The sequence below is a fragment of the Phalacrocorax carbo genome, chromosome 17 (assembly GCF_963921805.1).
Source record: "Phalacrocorax carbo chromosome 17, bPhaCar2.1, whole genome shotgun sequence".
In the NCBI taxonomy this organism is placed as follows: Eukaryota; Metazoa; Chordata; class Aves; order Suliformes; family Phalacrocoracidae; genus Phalacrocorax; species Phalacrocorax carbo.
Window position 1 is genome coordinate 8011028 of NC_087529.1, and position 27229 is coordinate 8038256.

The 27229-nt window shown below is 49.6% G+C and overlaps 2 long non-coding RNA genes across 2 annotated transcripts in view; both read right to left on the reverse strand.

Moving 5' to 3' along the window:
• The window catches only part of LOC135316119 (uncharacterized), a 281933-nt gene that overhangs the window by 94652 nt on the left and 160052 nt on the right, over positions 1-27229 (reverse strand). The gene's annotated exons all lie outside the window — the stretch shown is intronic.
• LOC135316044 (uncharacterized) overlaps positions 2090-27229 on the reverse strand; it is a 146982-nt gene continuing 121842 nt past the window's right edge. Inside the window, exons 2-3 of the long non-coding RNA XR_010375500.1 lie at positions 8232-9849; positions 2090-3528 (exon numbers count right to left, since the gene is read on the reverse strand). This is a non-coding gene — a long non-coding RNA (uncharacterized LOC135316044). The remainder of the gene's footprint in view (positions 3529-8231; positions 9850-27229) is intronic.

The following is a 27229-nucleotide window of genomic DNA, read 5'->3' on the forward strand; positions in this document are numbered from 1 at the left end:
CCTCCCTCTGTGCTCTACTGACTGGTTTGAAATTTGCTCAGTATTGTAGATTTTCTCATCCTGAAAGGCAGGACTGTTCCTGAGATCGTGCAAACTGGAGGAGCAAAGACATCTCTTTCTTTCCCAAGATCAAAACCAGAGATCTGTTTCTCCACCAGCTGGCTAGCCTAGCATTGCCTCTTCCATGAAGTGTTAGCCTTCCCCAAACAAATGAATGACAGAGACCTGCTCACACTTCACAGCTTCATTTAGGGGACAAGAGTTTCCTTCTGGAGCTGCCAATCTTTTCTCAGCTGTAGAAGGAGCACAGAGAGATGATCCCCCCGCCGCAAGTTTAGGTGGTACAAATACATGCTGCACAGCTTTACATGGTGTGGTATCAAGTGACCGCACCATCCCTGTGTTTCCAGTTAAAATCTGGTCCTTGAAAGGCAAAGAAACAGAGGGCATTTCTGCTCCTGTTCTCTGCTGGGCACATGCACATGCGTCTGGGCACACAAACCTGCTCCCCCAGCAGACCTCCCAACCTACAGTGAGTTTTCTCCTCTGCTCTCTATGAAGGAACTAAAAGCCTAGCTTTCCGCATCTGCCAAGAAATCCCCCCGTTTTAATTGTTTGCTGCCAAAATCCTTCAGAACCTAGCCCAGTCTCTCCCTCCCAGTCACAGCTTTTTAGCCTCTGCTCTTCTCATGCAGGTCTTCCTCTTTTCCTCTGCTTTTCCTCCCTTCCCGGTCATCAGCATGCAAAGCCCTCTACCTCCTGCTGTTCCCCAAACACCTCCCGCTCCCAAGGTCTCCACAGGTGCCTTATGCATGTGTGTGAAGAGCAATCAGTGCCTCACCTCCAATAATTGGAGCTGAGCCTCCAGAGCTGAGAGATGAATTTGATCTCTGCTGTTCTGCATGTGAGGAATGAGCCAGGGGGCTGAATTCTGCTGAATGCAATGTGCTTTGGTGTTTAGGAGGCTTTACAGCACACCATGGAGATCAGGACATCCTACCAGGGACAGTGTAGGACACAGGCACACACTTCTCCCTTGGTGTCTGCACTTCGCACCTCATGCTCTGCTCCCGCCCTCCAAGGGGGGATGTCTGGCCAGCATCTTGTAAATGAAAACCACTGATTGCTCTAAAGCTATTTGATTCCTCTAGCCTTTGTCAATGACGTGAATGCCAGCAAGGCATTGGTGCGCAGTGCAGGACTGGTCTTTGCAGTGCAGTTTAACCATTTCATTGACACACCAGTGCAGACACACAGCCATGAACAGGGAAGGCCCCTGAGCCTTTGCAGTGAACCACAAAGTTTCAAGAATGAGCATAGATAGCAAGGGGCCACTTTTGCAAATCTCTGCTGGCTTGTACATACATGTGGGACTGTGGTTTTGCCTCTAAATGGTCCTGAAAAGGTGGTCTCACCTGTGAACATGACACAGACATCTGGGTATGAATATCGGAAGGTGTTTTATCAGGATGCCCAAGCAGCCAAGTGCTCCCAGGGAAAGGGAAATGACCTTCTCCCTATTCAACAGCATCCACATGCAAGCAGGCAGGATCCCGAGCAGGGCTGGGATCCATACGGGGAGAGGAGACCTATTTCCCACAGGTACTATCACATTTAGAGAGGCGATGGTGTGTGCAAAAACATGTTCATCTGTGAATACCAGAGCAAATTACTGTCTTGTGATTATTTATATGAAGATGTATTTGTGGATGAATTACCAACAAGCCTGGAGCAGAGAAGTGGAGCAGTGACTCCACCTAACATGTCAGCCAGCAAACCAACAACCCACTTGGGATAGTCATTAACAAATTAACTGATCACCCGGGTCTCCCCCTCCCTGTGGGGGCTCTGTGTGCCTTGAAACCCAAAGCAGCAGATTTGCATTTGCAACAGAGGTTTATGGGGCCAACAAATCAGTGCATCGGTAGCAGGCTGGGGCTGGCTGGCCAGAAGTCAGCATTGGGCAGGGCCAGGCCAAATCAAACTTGCCAAGTATAGTCTGTAGATGACAACAGACTAGGAGCAAGGCCCAAGAACCAAAGAAAGGCAAGGGGAAGGCTCCTGGACAGGCAGAGGGAGAGAGCATGAGATGAAATGAGTGAAAAAAAAAATTAACAGCTTGCTTTATTCCTTTTCATTTATAGACAATATTATGCTTCTGCACAGAAGGACTAATTTAGCCCTCTGTGCAGCCCCAGTGACCCTTCCTAATAGAAACCATTTAAATCCTTAAACAATTTACATGAAAATGTAACTTTGCTGTGAATATATTTCTTCCCCCTCCTGCTCCCATCATGAGTGCAATCCTTCAAATCTCTGACAGCTTCCATTATCTCTTAATGAAGTGGGAGCATCTTTCTTAGGAGACATGCCGGCCCTGAGGTTAATCACCGAAATGGGGTTCACAAATAAAAATCAGAGGAGAGAAAAGAAAAGAAAAAGCAAACACTTAAAAGAGCTCAAGGGGATGGCTTTACCACCCAGAGACTTAAGATCCAGGAGGACAGTGATTAAATCCTCCTTGAGAACCCATGTGGCCTGATGGGTGACTCCATCCCAGGTGACTCCATCCCTCCATCATGCCTGCTGTTGGCTGAGCCACCCTCATGGGCCATGCGGTGGGCAGGTCCTGCCTTGTGCCCTATCTTATGCCTGTGCCAAGACAAGGATGGGGTTAATGCCGGGCAACACCTCAGCCAGAGGTCCAACACACTGCTGAGAGTTGCAGGAACCACCACCACCGCTGATGCATGGGAGAGGTTGGGCTCTGAGAGATGGCAGGGGCCCTGAGAGGTGTGAGGGCCACCAACGCCAGAAAGCAGAGCCCCAAGGCTGTGGGGAGATGGGCAGGGTAGAGAGGAGCCCAGAGCAGCCTATTTAAAATGCCATCCTGGGACATGCAGGGCTGTGCGGAAACAGGGCTGTGAGCGTGTTCCCATGCAACAGAGAGAGCTCCACTTGCAGCAATGACCCAGTTGTCCCAACACAGGCCCCAGAAGACCACCAGTCCCCCCAGTACAGCCTTCATCCTCAGGCACACCAAGGTTATATCCAAAAGGGCCATGGAGGATGGCATCAGGGTCATCTTCAGAACCAGGCTCTGCAGCTATAGAGACAGCAAGCCTGAAAGCAGGGACTCAAGCACATCTTCCAAAGCATATGGGGATCTGCATACCCTTGTAACACCTTGCCACACGTATCAGGAGAAACCATCTGCAGCACAGTGACAGGGACAGGCTGGGACACGGTGACACAGAAACACCCTGGTTGCTCTTTAGATTTTGCAGGAGCTACACACATTTCCAGGCCAAGCATCAACTACAAACCTTTCTGTGTTTGCTCCTTCGAAAACACACAGGGCTCTGGGGCTCATGCGGGACTCTGTTACAGGGGTATCTGCCGAAAGCTGGAAAGGTAGAGCAGAAGCTGTTGCTCTTGGCTCTGGGCTCTGCCCTCCATCAGATGCTCCCTGCTCTTCTCCAGGCTGGAGGGCTGCTTTGCAGAAGGCTTTGTGGTGATGAGGGGGAGCTTTAAGAGAGAGGACGTAATGAAAAATAAATGTAAAGGGCTGGAAATGAGGAGAGAAAGGCTGAGAAACTATTGAGCTGACAGGAGACGGTATGGAAAAGGGGATAAAAAATCCGGAATGTCTCAGGGGAAAACAGATTCACAAGAAGGGGGGCTACTGACTTGAACAGAAGAGAGATGAAAGCAGAAAGCAACAGCAGAGGAAAATAAATAGCTATTTCCAGAAAAACAATAAAGTTTGAAATATTCTGGGCCAGAAGGAAGAAAAGAAAAGAAAAAAAAAAACACCAAGAGTTAACAATTCTGGTTGTTGAAGCTGCTTAAGTAAAGAAAACAAAGAAACAAAAGGAAAGTACAAAGCACAAAAATAAGGAGATGAGCGATGCAGAGAGCTCTTCTTTCAGCAACAGTTTGCTCCCTATGGTGTCCTCCACCAGGATGGCGTGGGATGCAGTGGCATCAAACCACGGCTCTATCTCTCTGAACAACGCATCATTCCCAAGCTCAGTACATGAACTGATATTGTGTCGCCTCAGCACACTTCCCATCAAATTGCTTCCAGGCTGCATAATCGATGAGCCTTTGGCCATAACTGGAGAGCACTTAAGTCCTCTCTAATCTTAACACAACTTTGCTGCTACCAGATAACCCCAAATATGAAAATTCTTGTACGGAAGCCTGTCATCTAGAGGAAAGATAAAGTTTCTGAAGTGAAAGAGCTAAAGGTTTTCCCTGTCCTGGGACACTGCTCCTCCTGTTTTCTTCCCCTCCACTCTCTGACTTGGCAGGCAGAAAGGCACACACATGCAGAGACACGCAGGGATGCATGTTCCCAGCAGGTCAATGCCTTACATTTGCCAGGCTAAAAGCAATCCCTGGTTTGCACTGCTCATCTCCAGATGAGGCAGGACGGGGCCAGGAAGGTGTGAAGGTGGCCTCAGCTGTCAGCAGCAAGTCAGGAGCTGGCTGACCCCACAGCCCCCAGTGCCACAATGCATTGGCCAGACCTGAGGCTGAGTGTGCCCATCTTAAATCAAATCCTCCAGTGATGAAACCTTCAGCCTTTGGGCAGGGGATGACAGATCTCCTTGCTGATAACCACACAAGACAGCTATCAATCAAGCCTAAGTGAAAGCAAATCAGTCCTTATCTGTGCAGGGTAAGCCTTGTTTGCCACCTGATATCAAATAAAATGGGAGCTCTGCTTTGCATCTCTGGGATTATCGGTGCCTGACAGGTCACCCAGGCACTTATGAAGTCCTGCGGGCTGCAGCCGAGCCTGGGCTTCACAGGGCACATGCTGAGCCTGAACCACTGGCCCAGGCTTTGTTACAGCACGCAAGCAAAGAGACGGAGGACATGGATGGGACTGAAGCTTGGGACCACTCAGTGTGTGCCCAGGGCTCAGCATCACCTAGAACAGCCTTGGGGCTGTGCTGACTTATCCTCTCCCCTTCCCACACAGGGTGACATCAGCTGTGTCCCCTCCTGAACTGGACACACCTGCCTTTCCTCCATCCCATTCTGGGACCTGGGGGGGGCAACCCCTCTCCTAAGGGTAGGTAATCCAGCATGGAGGGGCTGGCAGGGACCCCATGCAGGAGGGACAAGCTGATGAGGACTCACCTTTCATTCAGGGTGCAGGGGGAAAGAAGGAGCAGGGAGAGGGAGCTGCAAGGGAGAAGTCCGCCTCTTCCTCCGCTGCTACCCTGACTTCTCACAAAGCTCCTTTCCTCCCAGCATGGAGAGGTACAAACAGCTCTCATTAGGTGAAGAGGGTTTTGGAGGGCGAGTGGGATGGCAGATAACAGCTGCGTGTCAGGCCTGAGTGCCTACAGCCCAGCAGTCATCTCAAAACAGGGCTTTTAGCCAGTTCCCTTCCTCCCACCTTCCCCTTCCCCTGCCTCGGCACAGTGAGCGGGAGCGAGTTAACCCCATAACCTTTAATCAAGGGCTTGTGTACACGGAAAAGGATTGATGGAGCTTGTCTCCCTCATGGCCTCACACCACGGCTCCGATTACACCATTAACTCCCCAAGCTGAGGGCCCAGGCTGGTATCAGCAGCCAAGAAATAATGGTCCTGGAAAGTGCATTACAGAGTGATCACTGGGAAGCAGCGGGTCGCAGAAATAGGCATTTTCACCCCAAGGTGCACCGGGGAAACCAAGGACCTGCCAACAGGAGGAGGAGATGGGGGGTGGGCATTGCTCTCCCATGTGCATGGGTGGAGGGCTGGGTATGAACACTACTTCCCTGCATGATTTTGGGCAAGTTACAGCCTGTCTGGGTCTGATGAAGAAAATGCACCCCAGGGAGTGAAAGGTCTGGGGAAAATCACACCGTCCGTGACCAGGCAAGTCAATGAACCCAACAGGCTGCAGAACCTGCAGCCAGCCAGTTGGCCAGGAATGGGCAGGCATCCCACACCAGCATCATTTCTGAGACCTTGGAAGTTTTCCTCTCTCTTTTAGAGAACTGAGGGGTCTTCAGGGATTTTGTAGACCCAGAAGAGACATCTCTTGTCCCCAGCCAGCCTGGTGAATGCAACCAGAATGTGAGATTCATGGGGCTGTGTGGGGAGATGAGGAAAGCATGAACAAGTGTATCTTATCTTGACAATGAAAGCCAGACCAGCAGGCTGCGGAGACAGCCTCACTTTAACCTAAGGAAGGCTGAATTATTAACAGCAGCCAGAACATCTCCACCAGGAGAAACTGCGAGGACTCTACCCTACCTCGGGGGAAAGCTCTTTAGTCATGTCTTCACAGGTTACGTGGAAGACAGCGGCACAGATCCTACCTGTGAAGGAGGATGGTCCTGCAACTACACTACTGCTCAAGTGGGTGCTGAGATTATGTATTTACTGGCTGCCCTGGAGCACAGGACTTCTTGCTTCTTCTGTTTTGGGCCAGAAATGTGAGAAGTCCCTGCAAAATTCTTCAGTTTAGTAAATTGTTAAAGGCTGGGGAGAAAACCCCATATGATTAGAAAATCACCAGCCAGCACCATCTCACAGGGCCGCAGACTGGGGCAATGGGCGAGAAGGAGTATGGGGGCTGGTCGGGGTGACACAGTGTAGGGTCATGATCAGGACAGCTGGAACTGGGTGGCTCCAGGAGCTGCAGGGGGAAGGGGGAGAAAATCCTGTGCTCTGAGTCTGCTTGCGAAAAACCAGCCACCTTGGCCAAAGCAAACAATACTTGACAAGGAGTGGAGTCTGCACAGGGTATCCCACTGCTCAGAGTTCACGCCGCCTCCTGGAGCAGCAGCATCCCTCCTTGTAGCTCCATGGGGTGGGAAAACACAACCAACAACCAGCAGTTCTGCGGGGATGGGTCTGGTACCACCCTCCCCTGAACAGAGGAGCGAGCTGCCTTTCTCGAGTGGGTGTGCAGCGTGACCTGCTCTCCGGAGCCGGTGTTTGGGGAGCGCTCTGCTCTCCATGGAGGAAGGCTCAACCTCCTGCCTCCACTCCAGGAGCAGCCGGGAAGTGGGATGCTACTGACACCCAGTGGCTCCCTGCATCCTGCAGACAGGGACTGGTTTCTTCACTGGTGGAGATGTGTCCATGCTCTCCCCACAGCTGGGGCATGGCCTTCTGGGGGGACCTGTATCTTTGGGGACTTGTCTGTGGAGGTAGGGGTTGGAGCCCCTGGGTCACCATGTGCTTGTGGCATGGCTGGCAGAGAGACCCTGGCAACATGATTTTGCAGGGTGGCAAATGGGACACAGGGGGGAAGCAGGTGCACCCCGGAGGGTTGTGGCCCCATGTTTAGCTCAGCAATGTCTGCCTCATATCACATGCCCAGGAAGATGCTGTGCAGCCTCCTTACCCACATCACAGCCACATTCACCTCTGCAAATTGCTATGTTATTTTATTCTAAAAGCTTATATATGCCAGATAAACAAATGCCCTAAATTGCCACAGAAATGCTGGAGGGTGGGAGGAGGACAGAGGCTGGCATTAGTTTCCTCTGAGGCATTCTGGTTGCTGCTCCCCAGATTTCCCTGCCAGCTCTGGGTGGTCAGATTCAACCTCTGCAGACCATAAACACTGCAGGGGTGGAGGCTGGGATTTTAGGATGGAGCTCCAAGGGCCAGCTGCTGCGGTGAGCTGTCCTGTGATAGCTCCCTTCACAAACATTTTGACTCAAGCAAAGAAGCAGGTTAGAATTGGAAGTGGATTAAGCTAAATCAGGAAACCCTGTTTGCATTCCAGAAGAAGGCCATCTACACAGGGACTTATTTAAGAGCAGCAACAGAGCTTTTCAATCCACTCCACATATCATTCCAGCCCCAAAATCAAACAAGCAAGGAAACAGCACGGAAAAATAATAACAAACTGCCTGCATTTGGCACCCCACAATGCAAAACCAGAGAAGATACAGCCTCTGACCTGAAGACAGCAGCAAATAAGATGGACACAGAATGGAATAAAAAAGGGTTCAAGAGCAACACTTCACAGCTGAGAAAAACACGCTTTCCTATGGCCCTTCACAGTGACAAGCTCTTGTTCTACCTAGGGAGAGCACCCAGAGGCTGCTGAAACAAATGCATTTTTAATTATTTGTTATTATCAATTGATTTGCAGACAGAAGTTGCTGATAATAGAAGCCCATTGCACTAAGCGCAGGAGAGAGACAACTCTTTCGGCCAGGGACTGTGTGAGCAGGCACCAACTGCATAAAGGCAGTGACTTACCTAAGGAAGATTATCTCAGAGTCTCATAGTGGACCAGCCATCATCCCTGTGGGATCAGAGCAAGAAGGGATGCTTCCTCTGCAAGTGTATAAATCAAATTGTGGGTGGAAAAAAAGAAACAGAACCAATAAATGAAAATCATTGTGGCCACAGCACATGGTACACAGATTTTGTGCACAGCGCACAGATTTTGTTTGTACTCCTCCAGAGAGGGCTGGTGGCTCTCTGCTTACAGGATCAGGAAACACAGGTTGAAGATAAAGCACCAAATGTGGGCTACAAATAGGGACAGCAGGCAAAGTCTGGAAATTCATATCTGTATCCTATTTCCAGGCCTTTGTTGCCTCCCCTTATCATGCTCCATGTGCCACGACCTGGGGGATGATTCTGGGGTGTCCAAGGAGTGCAAAGGAATGTGCTGGCTGAATTAATGCATCATTTGCATCTGTAATTTCTCAGTCCAAATGAGCCTTGTTGGCATACACTCACATGCACACACATCCAGCTCTGGAAACAAACGGACCGATTAGCATTGACTCTATTATCATTATTATGGGCAGAGACAGCTGATCGATGTCTACTCAATAAGGCAAAATCAGGTGTCAGACATTCCAGCGATGCCTCCTCCCCCATCTCCTGGGACCTGTGCGTGCAGGGTGCCTCGCTCCTGGACTGCAGACCAAATGGAGAAGGGAAGGAAGTGTGGCTCCACTTTTCATCCCCAGAAGTATGACTGCTTGTGTGTCAGCAGTAGGGACCTGATCAGAGGAGTCTTCTTCATGGCAGGACTTTAGCTGTCCCTTGGCAGAAGGTAGACCTCTTCAGGGCCCAAGAAGTGTGCATCTCCCACCCTCAGCAATGCCTGAGCACACTGACTGTACCCCGCTGGTGAGGAGGAAACCCCTCTATTGCCCAGCTGTCATCACATCCCATCCATGCTTCCCTAGCCTGACTCAGTAAACATCTTGCACCTAAAGGATTAAAACATAAAGATCCTGAACTGACCTTTCAGCGGGCCCTGTCTACCTTCTGCAGTCTCCGGCTCCGTGCATTAATAGATAGCTCTGCCCCATCTTCCCACTCTTCCCAACTTGACACTTCTTCAATAGCCTTATTTTCTTCAGTTTGTTTTGTTCCCTGCAAGCGCGTCGAAACTCTTTGCTCCTGTTTCTTCTGCACAAATTGGTTTTCTCTTATACGTTGTCTGGAGAGTGGTGAAGGAAGAGTGGAAGAATCACAGCCCCTTTCTCATCTCAGATCATCCACTTTCCCTCTCTCCAAGTGCACATTCAATGCTGGGAACAAAACAACCAGCAGCGGCTGCTTTACAGCGTGGCTGAGGATCATTTCGAGGCTGTAGTGTGGAATGACTCTCCTGCTTTAGAGGTGAAATGTCCTGCGGAGCCGTGGGAGAGGCAGCAATGAATAAGCAAGTGGTGCCGGGGAGAAGGAGTGCTCAGTCCCCTGCTCTCTGCTCCCACTTCTCTGCCTGCCGGCAGTGATGAGTGTCTGGGTGCAAAGCGAGGAGATTCACAAAGGAGCTGTGGCAGCAAGATGGGAGTGAAGAAGGTCCTGGAGATACCTGGCTGTCGACAGTGGCTCTGGGATGGTGCTCTCCCTACAAGACATATGGACAAAGGTAAAAGGCCTTATGCATCAGCCTCTACATGTGGGTCCTGGACTCTTGCTATGGGAAAACTCAAGGTCAGCTTCAAACCCCAGTGCAGACACAACCAAAGTCTCCACATTGCTCTAAACAGCTACGGAGTCCTTATTTATTCCCTCAGCCTGGCTCCCATCCAGCACAGGGACTGTCCCCTCGTGGGTGCACACAGCATGTGGAGCCCTGGGGACAGAGGTGTCCTGTGTAGATCTGGACACCTGAAGGGCAGAAGCAGCTGCCGGGCTCAGTGCTGACGCACAGCATGGGGCTGGCTCGGGGCACTGTGCCCAGGAGACCGCATTGCTGTAGTCTGGCCAAGGGGTGATGAAGTCATGAATAACTTAAGCCAGGTCGTTATCTGCCAGGATGAGGTAGAATCTCCTTGCCAGTTAGGGATGACAGAAAACATCATTCATGGCTGTTTTCATCTGAGAGGAATCCAGAAGCACAGCTAAAAACAGGTCACCATTTGTAGATGTGAACTTCAGACCAAGAAGGGACTTCCTCAGGGGAAGCTCCAAACTCTCCAAAATGCTTTTTTCCCTGTGTTGTACAGATCCAGCCCCCCTGCTCAGCTCCAGACAGCTGTCATCCATCCAGGAGTGGGTGTCTCTAGCTAGCAGGGAGCTGTGCCACCTTCTCATCCCGCTAACCCCAAGGCTGCGCTGCCAGAGCAGCTTGTGCCATGCCTGCAGGTAGGGGCAAAGGGCTGGCGATGGAGGTGTACTCCTCAACATGCATGTCACCACAGAGAGCTGGCCCTGTCCAGCGTGTTGCCCTGGCCTGGTGCCACTGCTCCCAGGTGAGGCACCACCGTCCTGCCCAGTGCAGACCAATGCACAAGGATGCACACGAGCACCTGCCACCTCCTGACAGCAAGAGAGGATCCACTGGTGGCACTCGGGCCGCTTCAGCTCATGCTCTGGCCCAGATCCAGCTGCTGAGAGGGCTGGGATATTGGCTGCAGTCAGACGAGCTTGTAGCTGGCCTTTGAATAACATTTGAGATACCAGTTTTCAGGCATCTGTGCAGTTCATTACCCTCCAAATAAACACAATATGCATCACACCCTGGGGCAATCTGTGCACCAGCAAATCCCAATCCCTCACCTCCAGAAAGCTGTAAAAACCAATAAGATGCCAGTATCCACTACTGAGCTTGGATTGCCCTGAGATCACAGCAAGCACCAGGTGGGCAATGCTGTGGCACATGGACCCAGACATGGACGTGGGACCCGCCTGTGCTGGGAGCGGGGCTGCAGGAGGGACGCGTGGTAGCTGGCAGGGCTGCTGAGCACCACCTATTTCAGGCTGCGAGGGGTGTGCTCAGAACCCCAGTGCATACATTACAGTGCTGAAAGCGCACCGAGGCATGGTATTTTCTGCTGATGCAAGACGGGCTGTACCAGTGCCACAGTGCCTACCCTGCACTCCTGAATGGGGTGCACGGGGACACGGCCTGCTTTGAGCCTGGGTAGCTGGCAGGGCTTCTCACACTGACTCAGCCACTTTGACGGGCCAAACAGTTTGCACCTCCGTTGTTTGAAAACCCCTAGGAAAGCAGTTCTCTTGGCTGCGTCAGCACAACTAGAAGAGCCTCCCTTGAAGAGGGAATAACCCCCAGGCACGAGCAGTCAGCATGCTGCGTGGTCTCTCTCTGAGCCTGAAAATAGGAAGGGAAAGGTGGAAGCTGCTACAGACATCACAGGAGCCACAAATCTGAGATAACACATACAGCTGTGTAGCAAAGGGGGAAAAAAACCCCAGTGTAAACTTCCCTTTGATTTAGACAAAATTCCCTCTTGGGGTTCCTCAGCAGGAGCATCTCCCAGCTGAGCTTCCCCCACGCTTTCATCCCATGGCAGGGCCAGGCCGTCCCCACCGCCGAGGGCCCGCTCCACTCCCCACCAGGCTGTCAGCCTCCCCCGGTGAAGCAGCAGCCACCCGTAATCTGGTGCCGCCGCTTCATCTGACACAGCGAGTGGATTTAATGAATGAATTAATTTTATTCTCAACTGGGTGCGACACGCATTCAAAAGCTAGAAAATAAACGTTTCCCTTTCCTAATTTATCGTGTCCCTTTTGATTTGTCATATGCACAACTGCACGCATACAGTCTCTCCACATCTCCCCCACCAACCAGGTCCCGGATTTTCCACCACTGCAGAGATAAACAACTTCCTCAGCAGAAGCCGATATTGCTGTACTGTGTGTTTCCTTCCATCCATATCCAGTTTCTGCCACCATACGGTACCACACGTTGCTCAGGAGCTCAGAACTGATATTGCATCTCTCTTGTGGGTCATCATGGCCAGAGACAACCACCTTTCTCCTCTGTCGGTAAAATCTTTTTTAAATTTCCATCCTAAATGTATTTATGTCAATTTCTCCCATGGAAATTTTCTATTTAAGCATCTGTATCCTTCTCCCTCCATGGTGCTATTCAGTGTGATATATACAGAGAGAGTGATCCTGTTCCCACTCAACTTCTGTTTTGCTAAGCTTAATAAGCCAAGAGTCTCCACTGCAAAACATGCCTGTCGCTCCTCTGGCCAGCCTTTTTTTCTGCTATTCCTGTTTTTGGATGGATGACACAAAAATAGTGATCATGTTGTGAAAACCTTAAACTACTCTTAAGTGACTGCAGCACAACCAAGCCTTTTCTCTTTTATAGGAGTGTGCATGAGACTGCAAATATGCCCAACATTTGGATATAAATTGGGGAGCGTGGTGTTTTCGTCTGGTATCCTCCTGAGGCTCGGGGATCACTTGGGCCAAATCTGAGATCTCAGCTGCGCTCCTCCTTGCTTCTCCATCTCCTAGTTTGCTCCCTCCACATTAAGGGGTCTTCATTCCTCTTCCCAGTGACTCAGTGATTGCATTGCCCTGAATCCTTCAGGAGACATTAAATGTTTTCTGCCCTGCTCAATGGGTGTATGTTCATGGCTGGGCTGGTGACCGTGCACATCTCATGGCTCTCCCAAGCTGCATGAACCCCGCTCCCCTGTGCCCTTTCCTAACAGGCATGAAAGCCAAGTTTTCAATCCTGCACATTTTCAGGCAATCCATCTCTTTGCCTCTTTCAGCCACAGTCTTGCTGTGCATGTGGATAGAGCCCCAGTGCTGTGAAGCTTGGAAGCCAATTAGCACCATTAAGATTGTTGCCACTGTTTCAAAAATCATTTGCAATTACAGGTATTTTCTGTCATGATATCTTTAGAAAGTAGAGCAGCAGCTATGTGGTTAAGGGTAAGAAATTGTCTCCTCACACAGCCAACAGAGCTTCCCTGGATGGAGCACAGAGTTTCAGAGCAAGAATTAGCATTTGCAATCCCTCTCGTAATGAGAGGCCATGGGCAGTCTGCCGGAACAATCTCGCACTAAACTGTCCCAAACACAAAGCGGCTCTGGAAAGCAAAAAGCTCTTTAGGAAGGAGTAATTGTTAAGATTTGCAAAATCCATTTTTTTTCCATCGGCTCTGCAAATCCATTTTAGAATTTGTAAATTTGTTCTAGGATTAGATTAATAGGTTTCATGATTTATAAACCTTTTCTTCTCTCTCACCCTCCCCTTGACTTTAAGAAGCAATCACAGACTTTAGCTCAGTCCAGGTTTTAGAAATAATTTCTCAGTCATCACAGTTGTTGAGATATTCTGGCAGGGTTTGGTACATTAGAGGGGGAAATTTCCTACCCAGAACATCAAGACATCCCACACCAAACCCTTCTTACAAACAGGACGCTTGATGGTGAGATGTGTTAGTCCCTGGCTAGTGCCTTCTAGGAAGCACTGTCCAGACTGCAAATGTGTGCCATTTCCAGCAAACAAAACCCAGCACAAGAAGTCAAGGCCTTGCTTTGAGTCACCTGAAATCAGAGTATCACCACCACTGGCCAGACTGGCTGTCTCTAAAGTTGGCTGCCTAGGAAAACCAGCAGAAAAGTGTGAATGTGCTGTGGTGTTATCCAGAATACCTCACAAATTCCAACAGTTTGCAGCTCAGGGACTTCCTGAGTCAGCGATGGCGAGTTTTTATTCATTAGCCCTTGTGCGATTTGTCCTCTGTGCCCATGACCCAGCTGTGCCCTAGCTACAGAGGGCCCCAGAACGACTGCCCTCCTCACGCACACGTCTATGCTTAGCGCTGACAGCCCAGCTGCTCGAGCATCCCTCACTGCCTGAGCCCCCCTCACCACCCACAGATATCCCAGTGGGATCAAACCAGATGTCATGACACGGGAGCCACAGCAAATCTTAACTCTCTCTGGGACCTGCACCTAGCAGACCTGCAGAAGGAAATAATTTGTCAGACTCCAATAAAAGGTCCCACTGAATACCCCCTAAGACACTCTCTCAGTTCCACTTTGTTGAGTGTCCGCATCATTCCCAGCTTGGGCTGATGTATTCTTAATTAGCATCTTAATGTGAGGAGCATATGCAATGAAGCATGAAAAGAAAATCCCCATCATTTAAATTCATTAACAGTCATCGAAAGTCTTCAATGCAGAGGTGGAATTATCTCTGAACTCCTTCTGAGAGACCAGCTGTGCTCACTAAACCGTGGTGGATGTTGCTGCACTGGCTTATTTATTTATCTGCCTCCAGGAGGTTTGCCGCCCTAGATTATTACAGATTGCACCCACCAGATCACCTGGATGTCTGTACCAGGGTGCAGGTACAAGAGTAACCACGGCCATCACCCCAAGTCCAGTTACAGAGGCACCATTCACAGCCTGGTCATGGAAACCCTGCCAGTGCATCCTTGCTGAGGATGTTTACTGGTCATGTTTACCACACGGATTACTCTGTCTCCAGTATTTGCTTTTCTTCTTATCCTTGCAACAGGGAATACCTCCAGCAGCTACTGTGTTTAATCTCTCCCCCCCTGCAGTTGTCATGGTTGTACGGCAATAGATGCAGACGGCGTGAGAACGCACAGCCTGGCTCGTGTCCCGGCGGTGCTCTGACTTTGGGCTGGCAGGAGGGTGTGAGAGCAAGAGTGGGATATGGCCACCCAGATGTGCCTGTGCCCAGATGTGTCCGGGTGAGCAGAGCTGGGTTCCTCCCTGTGCTCCAGCACAGTGGGATGCATTTGGCTACACAGAGGAAGGGCTGGAGTGCGCGCGAGAGACTCTGTGGGGCTGCCTCACTGTGGGTAAAGAGCCGTGCCAACCCATTCCCAGTATGTAACGTGAGACTGGGTTTGTCTGGCTGTGCAAAATCCACTGTGTTAATAAGGCAGGACTTTTCCATCTACTGTAATCAGAAAGCACTCATTTTTCAACCCCATTAGCCCAGCCTTCTGCCCTTTACCCGATTGCCATCACCCCGACAAGGGCCAGCAGTTGAGACATGCAGTTCACCAGGCTCACAGACACCCTGCGCGAGCCCCCGCCCAGAGAACCGGCACCTGAAACTGAGACGCAGATCTCATGACTCATCGGAGATACTGGGCTGGGCTCAGTCTTCCCACATAGGGTCCTCCTGACTTAGGTGAGGAGCTGGTCAGGTGTAAGATGGGAGTAGGAGAGGAAAAGCTTGTGCCGGTGAGACTTCTACTATTGAGCATTGCCTGCCTTCCTCTGCAGTTTGTCTGTCCCGAGTGTTTTGCTGAAGGCAAATTACCAGAACCAAAGAGGCAAAGAAATCAGAATAAGCTGCTCCAGAGCAATTATAGTGAAGGTCTCATTTATGGAGAAAACCTGATTTAATGCAAAATGGGCTTATAACCTGGTGCGGACTAGTCTGTTTTAGAGTATTTGAAGCTTCTTGAATTTCTTTTGCTCAATTAGGGACTGGTTTTATAATCCAAACACAAATTTACCATTAAAAAAGAATAAAACACCCTCACAGAAGTTTGAGCGAGTGCAAATAAATTGGATCCAGATCCTATTTGCATTCAGTCCGTGCCACTTTCCAAGTTCCCAAGGTGGAACTATGTGTGGAAGGAGACAGCCACCAACCCGATAAATCGAGAAAGCCCATGGAAATGTCAAATTGTCCACAAGTATATATTCCTGGAGGTCAGTCTTTATATGCGGGTTACAATCATATCATCTTTCTAGTGACAGAGCTGCAGGAGGAATGACAGGAGTGTTTGAAGAATGCAGTGATCTGAGATTCTTTCAGCCATCTTTAATAAATGATAGGAAGGGCCTTCTTCCCTCTGTGCCAGAAGATTTTAACATCGGGTTTCAAAAAGATCATTTATTCCCAGAACAGGAAAATAAAGCCATTTCCATTCAAAACACTACTGTAAGATTACATTTGCCTCAACTTAATTTTTTAAATACTTTCAAAAGTAAGGAAAATGAGTGTAAAACAAAAGAAACAGAAATCTGTTTTACTTTGGATTACACAGACTCTTCCGTTTCTTCTCAAAGGCTTTGTGAAGGTGGAGAGGGCTCGCATGCATGAGCTGCTTTATAGCAAAGCTGAAAAACTTTCTATTTTGGGCCACTCTGAAAAAGAAATCTCATTTTGCATTTTTTCTGGTTAGGCAGTAAAATGAAAAGGCAATTATTCATGCAGTTCTCATTAACCATCCATTTACAAGTTGTTTATAAGTGATTAGTCAATCTTAGACGCATGTCCTAGACAGGAGCAGCATGTGTTTATTAAAACCGTCAGTGAAAGGTGTTGAAGGCAGTTATAAGCTGTGGCTGAAAAGAATCAGCTAAAACCTTCAGCTATTGATTAGTGATTTAGCCAGCCCATATTCATTACAATATCTCTTCGTGGTGTACTAATGAGCACTTGTGAATAGACTTGTAATCTAAAGCTGAGTTCTTAAATGGCAAACTTGGGTCCAACTCCAAATTTTAGCTTGACCTTGCCTTGATCCCACGCCAGGGGTTGCTCCTGGAGATCAGGCAATTTTTCTCTAGGCCTCCTCAGAGAAAGCTGTAGAGTATTTTTCATCCAGGACCATATCCAATTGACTTCCCAGGGATGGTGCCATCATGCTATTTCCCATTGAGGTGACTTTGGTAAAATTACCTGGCAGCCCTCAGTGAGATTGCATGGCCCTGACCTGAGAGCGAGTGTATGAAAAGACCAGATTCAGATTCTGCTCAATAAAAACAGGACGATTTACTCTAACAAATAATTCAGCCCAGTAATTGTATTCTTCTCTCTCCTACTCTCTTGCCCTCCTTTTTCTTTCCTAATAAAATAACTAAATGACAAGACTGAATTCTGCAGTAGGAAATTTTTCAACCTAGGCCTCCTCCCAGGATAATCTATTATCTTCACAAATTACTGCAGACAGTTCTTTATTGTTTAAAACCTTTTATCCAAATAAATGCATAAACCTTTAGGAAGGGAAAGAGGGTGGTGGAGATGAAGGGAACCAGCATTTTAAATGAAAACCTCCTTCCCTCATTGAGTATTGTATGCTAAAAAAATGAAAATAAGATTTAAAAAAAAAAGACTGAAAGAAGAGGAAAGGAATGAGCCCAGGGGAAGAGAAATTGGTGATCTGCAATGGATTCCATTAAAGTCTTCCCCCTTTAAATATTACAAGTGTTTGTTCTCTGCAGCCTGATAAATATCTCGCTGTGTTGAGATTGAAAATTGATAAGCCATGCAACATCAGTCTCTCTCAGATTCGCAGCCTCCCTGCAAACTCATCACTTTGGGACGGGCACCAGTTTAATTAGGTGTTGGGGTAATGCCATGTCGGGCAGCTACCTAACAGCCTGAAAGCATTTCCAGTGTTCTGCTACATTAGGCTCCTTCGGGCAGATATTTCACATACACCCAAACACAAACAGGAATGTGAGAGGCCAAAGGAATGAGCAGCCTCCTCTCCCTTCCCTGCCTGATGCTCTTTATTATCCTCATTTCAGTATTAACTCGCTGGTGGCAGGTAAGACGCAGCTGAGAGACAGCAAGAGCAGAAGGATGCTCAGAGAGGATGTTTAGGAAGAGGAAAGGCAGGGAGATGGGGAATTTGTCTCAGTCTGAGGGCAGGCAGATGGTTTCTGGCAGCACAAGCAGAATCGTTCCACATGGAGATTTTTTTGCAACACCCATCCGCTGCTTTCTACCTCCGAGGGCACAGCGAGGAGCACAGCTGCTGCCATTCTATCCAGCCACCCCGTCTCCCCAGCTCAGACAAGTATGTGTAAATTTATAGGTGCAGCTGAGCGAAACTTGGACATGGGCTTCAAGATTTTGCTCTCCCACCAGTGAGTCAAATCTTAATGCCCCGCTATCCCCCTAAGCCCCCCATTGTACCCGTCTCAGGGTCAGGGCACCATGTGGTGGAGGGTTTGTCAGTGCGGGGAGATACCATGGCTCAGCACAGACCCAACTCTTCCTTTTTGGGTACCTGGCTAAAGAGAACTCTCCAAAGCCATCCAGTGGGAACTGAACTCCACATGCCCACTGGGGCTCGCTGGGAATCACACCCAATTTCTCCTCTTCTTCTTCCTCCCCCATCTCCTCCTTCTCCTCCTCTCCCAGACTCAGACAGGGCCTCTGCCACAGCATTGGACTGTTCTTCCTCTGCCGTGGCAAGCCAGAGGAATGGGGCCACCACTATTTCACCCAGAGTTGGGGAGGCGACTGTGGCTCCTGAGCGGGAGGAAATGACTCGGAGCCATACACAATGAAGATGTTGCCCGGGAGAGCAACTCCTCTTGTCGGGCTCCAGCGACTCTTTATCAGGGAAGCCTCGTTCACTCTGACAAAGCACAGCTAATGTTCTGTTTATTACCTTCGCTGCTGCATTTGGACTGTCAGGAGATGAAGAAATATCCCCAGAATTAACAGCAACATAACAGAGGGAGAAGAGCCAGGGGAGAGGTTAAGGCAAGTGCTGTTATCTAAGAAATAGGATCATAAACCCTCTTCACTGAAAATGGCTTGTGCTTAGATGGCAGCACCCCTCCTGGTACCCGAGAGGGGAACTGTGGCTTCTCATCTCTGCTGCAGCCCCTGAACACACAGCAGGCTGGGTGCAAGGCACCAGGGGAGAACCAGGCTTCTTCCCTGATCACCTTTGCCTTCATGGATGCTAATGTTCAATGAATATATGTCTAGTCCCATGAAGAGCACTCCCAGAGAGACTTAACATTAAGTCCTTGAAGTCTTGAGCAGTCTTTGTGTGCGTACAGTACTTAACAAGCCGTGCTCCAGGTTAGGGATTTCAGGTGGCCCAGACACAGGGAGAAGAGGAAATTCGTTAGCATCCAGCACCAGATTATAAACTCGCAGCAAGAAACATTAAAGACTGGGGTGATTTACGGGCCAGACAGGAGAGAGCTCATCAGACTAAAGGCTGAATCTCTGAGCTGAGGGATGTGTCACCCAATCCAGAAGGCACCTAAGTGCAGGGGACACACTGCAGGAAAGCAGAAAGGGTCAAACTGAAGACAAAGGATGCAGAACTGAACAGCTCAGGAAGATGATACTGGAAAAACCTTCATTTTTGCTGTCTGAGGCATGATATGCCCTCCAGAGAGGGATCTGTCTGGTGGGGAGCGGCAGGAGCATAGAGAGAGGGCAGGATAAGCTCAGTCAAGCATACAACATCTTAAATAAAATAAACCCAGTGTTGTTCACAGATCTGGAGCTATCAAGTCTCCAAGCTTTGGATGAAGAGCTTTCTGGTGGCCAGCAAGGCACCTCCACTTATTTTTGAGAGGGCTTTAGAAGCAGCACAGGTTGAGTGTGCTGCTTGACAGCTACACACCCATTTTAGGTGGAAAAAACTCCGAGGCTCTCAGAGGCTCTCAGAGCCATCCGGCTGCCGTTTTCCAGGATCCTGTGCAGCCAGTGCTGCCTTGGCCTTTCACAGCTGGGAGGAAAGCCACGAAGTCTTCACAGTCTCTCCTTTACAGTTCATGACCCTGCGATGCTGTGAGAGGGCTATGAGCCATGCTGTGCAATCACAGTACTGTTAGTGTGAAGCACTGTGCTTAGGCCTTCGTGGGCTCCCTGCAGCAGCAGGAATGCAAGTCCAAGCTATAAAAAGCACCAGGGCTCAGTGTACTGTTGCTTCCAAAGGGACCTGAATACAAACGGGAATGAAACAGACTGGAAGGGAGCTGCGGGGTGTCTCGCCACATCTTTACATACAACAAACAGTAGAAAGTAGTCTGCAGTGCTGAGCTGATTGAGCTGTCATTTGCATTTGGTACCAGAATGAATTTCCTTTTCAACATCTCCCAACCAAGAGCTTCTCACCTGCACAGGTATCTTCTAGCTCAAGCTTTTGTTTTATCTAGAAAACCAAGTGACAACACCATGCACATGGAGTTGCTCCATGCAAATTCTGCTGAATGGACTAGCAGGGGAGGAAGCAGGCAACATATCCTCAGCCAAAACACATGCTCCTCCTTGATCAACCAAAGACCACATTTCAGCCCAGCCCACTCTGCATCCCCCAGGTCTCCCGGCAATGTACCCCAGCACAGGCCAGAAGTGACACAGGTGTACCTAGCTCCTGTCCATCCCCAAAGGGTACACCACTTCCAAACTGCCTCTCACTTAACACATTTCACAAAAAACTGCAAAGCAAAACGCTTGCCACCTCCGCAGTACAGCTCCCACAGCCAATCAGCTCAGGGCCGTGCTGCGCTAATCCTCTGCAAATATGGAGGTTTTCAATTTACTTTTAAAGTGCCTCCGAGGAAGGAGCTGTCAGATGAGAGTATCTCAGTTCAGGGAAACTGAAACCTTCCTCCTAGCCAGGGCATTCACACGAGCCCTGTAGCAAACAGATTGGCCCTGGCACCGTGTCCATATCCACACGGGTCCCCCTGCAAAGAGCTATGGACTAAATTACTCACTGACCTCCTTCCACCAAGAGGGATCTGACCCCATGGTGGGGGTAGAGCAGAAAAACCATTTCCAGATATTGCGGTACCAATCTACAATGGCACAGACTGATCTGAAGATGGGAGGTTGAGGCATGTCCCACTTGGAAGAGAGAAGACCATTCCAAGCACTCGCTCCCTTATAGCCTCTCTCAGCAGCCTCTTCTCACCCTCCCCAAGAACTGTAGATGATAATCCCAGCCATGGTCCCAGACCATGCCCACCTTGGGACTCCCTGACCCACAAGCCCTTTTGCTTTTTTGCATCCACCACAGAGCCTGTGACAGGGTTGGAACAAGGCAGCACAAGCAATATCTGCTGGTACCCTCAGTAGGATGGCCTTTCCAACATTTTCATGCCCACACATAAGCAATTTCATTCTCACTTGTTGCCTGTTTCTCCCCAGGCCCCTCTGTGCCAGCCGCAGCCTGGTGGAATAGAAATGACCGATTAAGTTTGTGGTGGGTGGCTTGGCGAGGCCAGAGGGAAAAGCACATCCTGGAGAGGGGCCTTGCTCTCCCTCCTCCAGACTCTGCATCTTTCACACAGTGGCTCACTGCCCCGCGGGGCGGGCAGCCACACGCAGGGGGCCCGTGCTGGGAGCTGTTGTTACGTGAAGGGGCTCACTCGCCCCTTCTCCAAAGGCTACGCAGATGTTTTCTGGAACTCAAGGGCTGCTTCTAGGTCTGAGCACCCCCATAGCTCATCGTAGTATAGCAGTGATAGCCACCTCCCTGTAATGGTCCCAGCCCTGGGATCTTAACTGGGTCCTCACACATGAGTTCTCATCATCCCAATGATGGGGAGACTAAAGTAGCTCTACCACGTTAAAAACAGGCAGCTGAATCCTTTAATAGTTTGGAGCTCCTGATCCCTCTGGCTCATTGAATTCAGCTAGAATAGGTGAAAGCTTACAAGGAAATGGGGAAACTCTAGTAACGCAAGGGGTGTGTGGGGTGTCTGGTGTGCCCTCTGCTCTTCACTTTCACCGCTATTGCTTCGCATTAACATTGCTGCTGGTTGAGAAGCAGCCACAGCATCTGCTCTGCCGTGTCCCCTGTGGAGCCAGCGTGGGGCCAAGAGCTGGCACCGACCCACCAAAATCCAGCGGGACACGAGAGGCCAAGCCTGTCCGCCGCAGCAGAATCTCATTTGGAAGATGGTCCGTTGGGTCACTGCAAACGCTGAGACACCTCCAGCATCTCCTGACATTGCACGCCTGTATGGGTTCAGCCCACGTGGAAGGACGCAGCCAGGAACAGCCCCTGGTTGCTGCTGGGATGAAACATTCTCCGAACACCACCTCGCTGGGAGGGTGAGCTGCACTGTCAGAACAATGCAATTAGCCACTTAATTCTTAATGTTAATTAACTTTCGCTTGCTCTAGCACCCTTGTCAAGGTATTGCCCTGCTCTCTGGGGTGCTCTTGGGAAAGCAATTATATGCTAGTTACTTTGCAATTAATTACAGCTTTAAGAAGGCTGTGGGAGGGCACCTCTTCCTGTTTGATCTTGTAAATGCTTCATTACAGGCCCAACAAGGAATAGAATATTTCTGTAGTTTTGCTCACCTGGCAACCCTGTCCTTCTCCCCTTTGAAGAGGCAGTGGTTGTAGGTATTTATACTTTGTTTTAGAAAAGAAGAAAGACCAAAACCAATGGAGTTCATTTGGTACAGACACCACACACCACCTCTGCTGATTCCCCCGACTATGCAGGCTGCTAAAATTAACCCTGAGAGCCTCTAGTATTAATATGGAAGGATGGGTGACACTATCCTAATGAGAGAGCTTTTTAGTAGAAAGGCTGCAGATGAAACCAAACTTTTCACAGTGTCTGCAAACCTGGGAGATGTTGACTTGTGGTCCAAAGCCTGGAGAACATTTTGACTGAGATGTCTGACGTCAAACACTGACCACATTCAGTCACCCAAGAAAAGCTTTTAAGCCAAGAAATGAAAACTTGAGGGTTTACCGCTGATAAGTGTTTAATGAAAGATGCTGAGGTTTTAATTTTTTTTAATTAGGCTGTTTGAAAAAATAATCCTGTTAGAATTTTCTCAGCCATTTTTAAAGCCTGTTCTACTGAAGAGATGCAGTTCAATTATACAATAGGTCCTTTGTTTTCTGCAATCTCACCCAGTTTCACAGTGAATTGAGCAACAGACGCCAAAGAACGTGTTAAATGAATAATTGACACGGCTGTGTTTTCTGCAGCAAGGAGCAGAATCTCACCTCTTGTATACAGCACACCCTCTGAGCGAAGCACCACGATAAAAGACAGCCAAGGCAGATGGCAAGAGGAGCTGCTGGGTGCAGAATTCCCTAGTTTGAAGCAATATCTCCATGGGCTGGCGAACCTTGTGTAGAGCGATCTGCTGGCAGGTTGTCTTGGTGTCATCACATCCTTGACTCCAACTGTGCTGCATCAGTCAAAGAGTGGGCCAATTTGGCCAACACCCTGGGCTCCCTTGCCAAGACGGCCTTTGTCCCATCCTCACTAGCCCTTACGCGTCCACCTTCCCCCCTCTCCTTCACCCGAGTGCTGGTGCTGGGAGCGTTCGCACCATACGGTGCGTTTCTGCTCTCCAGCTGGCACTCTCGCTCGGAGGAGCTCTGCCTTTCCATGACCATCCTCTCGGTGAGGGGGAAACACAGCAGCTCAGATAAACTTGCTTGGATTATTTTGGATACTGCTGGCAGCTGGAGTGTGTTGGAGGTGCGATGAAGTCTGGCGATCAAGTGAGGGAGGGAAAGAACAGATGAGGACAGGAAGAAAAGAGTCTATTTACTTGGGGCTGCTTTTGCTGTTTCTGCATCTCTTCGCTTATCTACTGGATACTGAAAAATTTAGCCTTTGTTATGCTAATATTGCTCTTGTCAGCACAAACGGCGTAACGGCGTAACCGTTCCCACCCTTCCCACCACCCGCTCCTGACAGCGCCTTCTGACTTGAGTGGAAGCACTGAGTCAGCAGAACAGACGGGGCAATCTCTACCCGCACAGCCTGCGACTGCAGGGACTTTTTGTCTGGTATTGCAGCTTCCCTCTTTCTTCTTCTCCCTTTGAACCAATGCGGGGAAAAATGAAAGGAGGAGTTCAAAGGAAGGCGCACACATGGCAGGGAAGGCTGGGAGGTAGCTCTGGTGCTGCAGCATTGCCCAGTCCCTACAGGCAGCGTTGACTGATCTCCTGGCTTGATGGGTTGGAACGGGAGGACATGCACCCCATGCGTCATCTGGCAGGGTGCGGGGTCTGTTTGGGCTATCAACTCCACAGGGCTGTATGAGGTTGTAGAAGGATGAAATCCCCCACTTGCACAGAAATCCTCCACACAAACACAGAAAATGCTCCATAACAACCCACAGCAGAGCATCTGGGTGGAAATGGATGTGCTTGTGCAGCTCTGCGCACCACCCTCCTGCCCCATGCAGTGAGACATTTCTGGCTGCTCACCCAAAGCCCAGCAGCATTTAGCTGCTGGGGAAGCTAGATGGATCTCATCGGGGGGACATAACTCCATCAGATCAGGGGGAGTCTGCAGGCATGGAAGCTTTCACAAAGAGAAGGACAGGGGTTAGGACAGGGCTCAGGGGGTCTACGAGAAGGATGATCTCAGACACAGCCCACTTCCAACATTCGTTAGCGGCCTTGTTAATTTTCCCAGCTTCTCCCCTCTGCCATGGTAGCATGGGTTCATTCAGTGCGTTCTCCCGACTGCAAAGGACGGCTCTAACGCTGCATTGGATAATTCAGCCTGATAGCAAGCAGACACCATGAACTGGCCCAGCAGCCTGGTAATGCAGACAGTATCTGGACTGACTGAGAGGGCCATGACCACCTCCTCGGCCCGCTGCCCTCTCACAGTGCTCCTTCCTCATCAGGGCTGCCTGTGCCAGGGAATCCTGCACGCCTGACGCCTGTGTGGTGAGGATAAATGGGAGCCGTCAGTCACCGGGCTATCAATCTGCCAAGCCGCATCAAATATGCCATAAAAGACGTTTAAAAAGAAAATTGACATTTTGTTTTATAGCACTGCAATTTAACGAATGGGAATGAGGGCTGCAGGACCCATGTCTCCTCACATGGCTGCTCAGCAGGGCTGTGTGAGACTTGGCCTGTTCCCAGCCCCAAGCAACGTCCCCTGACTTTGGAGACCAGTATCCACCAGGACTCCGGGGACGAAGGTCATGCTGTGGGCACAAAGGTTATCTCCAGCACAGGCTCAGCAGCAGCTCAAGGCTTTGCAGCAGCGTCCCAACCCACCGCTCTGCTGATGAACAGCAGCTCTCAGTCTGTCCCACTAACCAAAACCTGTGCCTTCCCCTGGGGTGAGGCATGTCACATCCTACAGTAACTCATTTGGTGAGTGGTAACGCTGGTGGAGGTGATTTTCCCACTGCCTGGCCCCAGCAAGGTGGAAATGCTGACTGAGCCTTTTCTACCACTTAGGGCAATCAAATGTCTTGCTCCCAAGTGGGTTCTTCAGTGTCTGATAAAGGTTGAGCACGCCTGCAGCCTGTTCTTCAGCAGCAGTACTAACACAGCCGCCCACATTCTCCTCCACCTCCTTCCACGAATTGTGCAGAATCTGAAAATGGTAGTGACCTGCCACGGTGCTCAGCACTGTGTGGGAGGGGACTGCAAGCAAACAGGTGCTCATTAGAAAAACAGGAAGCTTTTCCTGTGTTCTTGGGCTGACCCTGATGCGTTACACCATTTTTATGGAAAGGGAGGCCCTAAGTGTCATATTCCCATAAATAATAATAAGCCATAAAATCTGGGATTTATGGAGTGCCTTTCACTGAGACGCTGCCGTGTACTTTATAGCCACTGATGAATGAAGCTGTGCAGTGTCCTGCAAAATACAGCAGTCTCTGCCTGTTATGGAGAAAACTGAGGCATGGAGGAAATGCAGCTCCATGAAGGATGCACAGCCAGCCAGGAAAGGGGCTGGCAGGAGGACCCACATCCTGCTCTAAGATCCTGTATTGACCTGCAACCTCAACTGCCGTCAGCAACGTGGGGGGTGACACATTTTATGGGCCAAATCTGCATCTGCTTTTCTCCACCTTGCCACCCGGTGGTATAGTGTCCCTGAGCACCACCCCCTCCCTGGCACTGCTGCTGCCCCACCGTAGCCATTTGCTCCAGAAGATCCTTCCACAGCTCATTTAAAGCCTTAGCTTTTATTCCTAGCCTTCAGCTCTTAATTTCTCTCTCTTTGTCTATTAATTAATTCTACAAAGCACTTTGGGATCCATTTATTATGAATGACACAGTAGCAAATAATCTCTCCAGTTTTATTACTGTGTGACTACAGCAGATCGCCTGCTGATTGATGGCTACTTATCTGAGCGGGAGAGTGACCAGCAGCCAACGTGCATTAACCCCTCGCTTACGAGGATGTAGGTCACGTCAAGGAGTCACAGCAGTTTAATGGAAATCTGGGCACTGTCCAAGAGGACTGGAACGGTGTGTTCTCAGCAATTTGCCTCTTTTCAGGACCTGATGTATGCTGGGAATGGGGCTTACAGACTTGTTGCAGGCAGGGCGCTGCCTCCTTAACCCATCGGGTGCTGGGTTTCACACCTCACACTGGGCATTCCACATGCACCTTCTGGAAATGAAAAAGCTGAAAACACTGCATGGCTGAACCACTAGGATTTCTCCTGGCTTGGTGCAGCAGTTGCTGTCAGGTTGGGTGCTGTCAGGTGGTTTGCAGAAACCAAGTCAAACATGGGATGAGCAGGAGCAGAAGAACAAGGGTGGGTGAGACGGCTCTGCCTGGAATTAAAATAGAACTGAGAAAGCTGCACACGCTTCTGTGGTTCCAGTTCCCTCCCAGTTACCATGCCCTCATCCTCCACAAATGCCCACCACTGAACAGCACCGAGATTGGCAGCGAAACTCCTTGCCAAAAATTTCCAGCTGTGCAGGGGTTCAGGCAAGGCTCAGAGCTGCAAAGTCCTGCCAAGGTGGAAACCATCTTTGGTGAGCTCAGAAGCAGGAATGTTGGTGCCTGGGAAGCTTTAATGCTGAGAACTAGATTTTAGGTAGCTCGAGGGTTTAACAATAATTGAAAGGTGCTTATAGGCTTTAAATTCTCAACATTTCCATCTAAAATGGAAACCAAGCGCCTCTGTCCTCCAGCAGATCTAATTCATAGTCTCCTGTACTTCAGCTCCTCATCTATTAAATGAATTATACTTCACAGACATGCAAAGAGGGCAGATGCTGAAGAAGCTTAGGGGCTTGGATGCAAATTTTGCAAGCCCAGTGATTACCTCATGGGGATGAAGACACCACATTCTTGCCTTGATCACGAGAGATCAAGATAAGAAGCAAGGAAGGCCCCAAGATTCAAATAAGAAGTTGCATCAGCATGGAAAAAAATTAAGCCAAATGATTGTCATCTTGATGGTAAATATAATTAGACTTGTTGCTCATAGTTTCCTTTTATTTCCTCCAGCACATTTTCAGGCAGAAGGACAGATGTCAAGACCAGCCT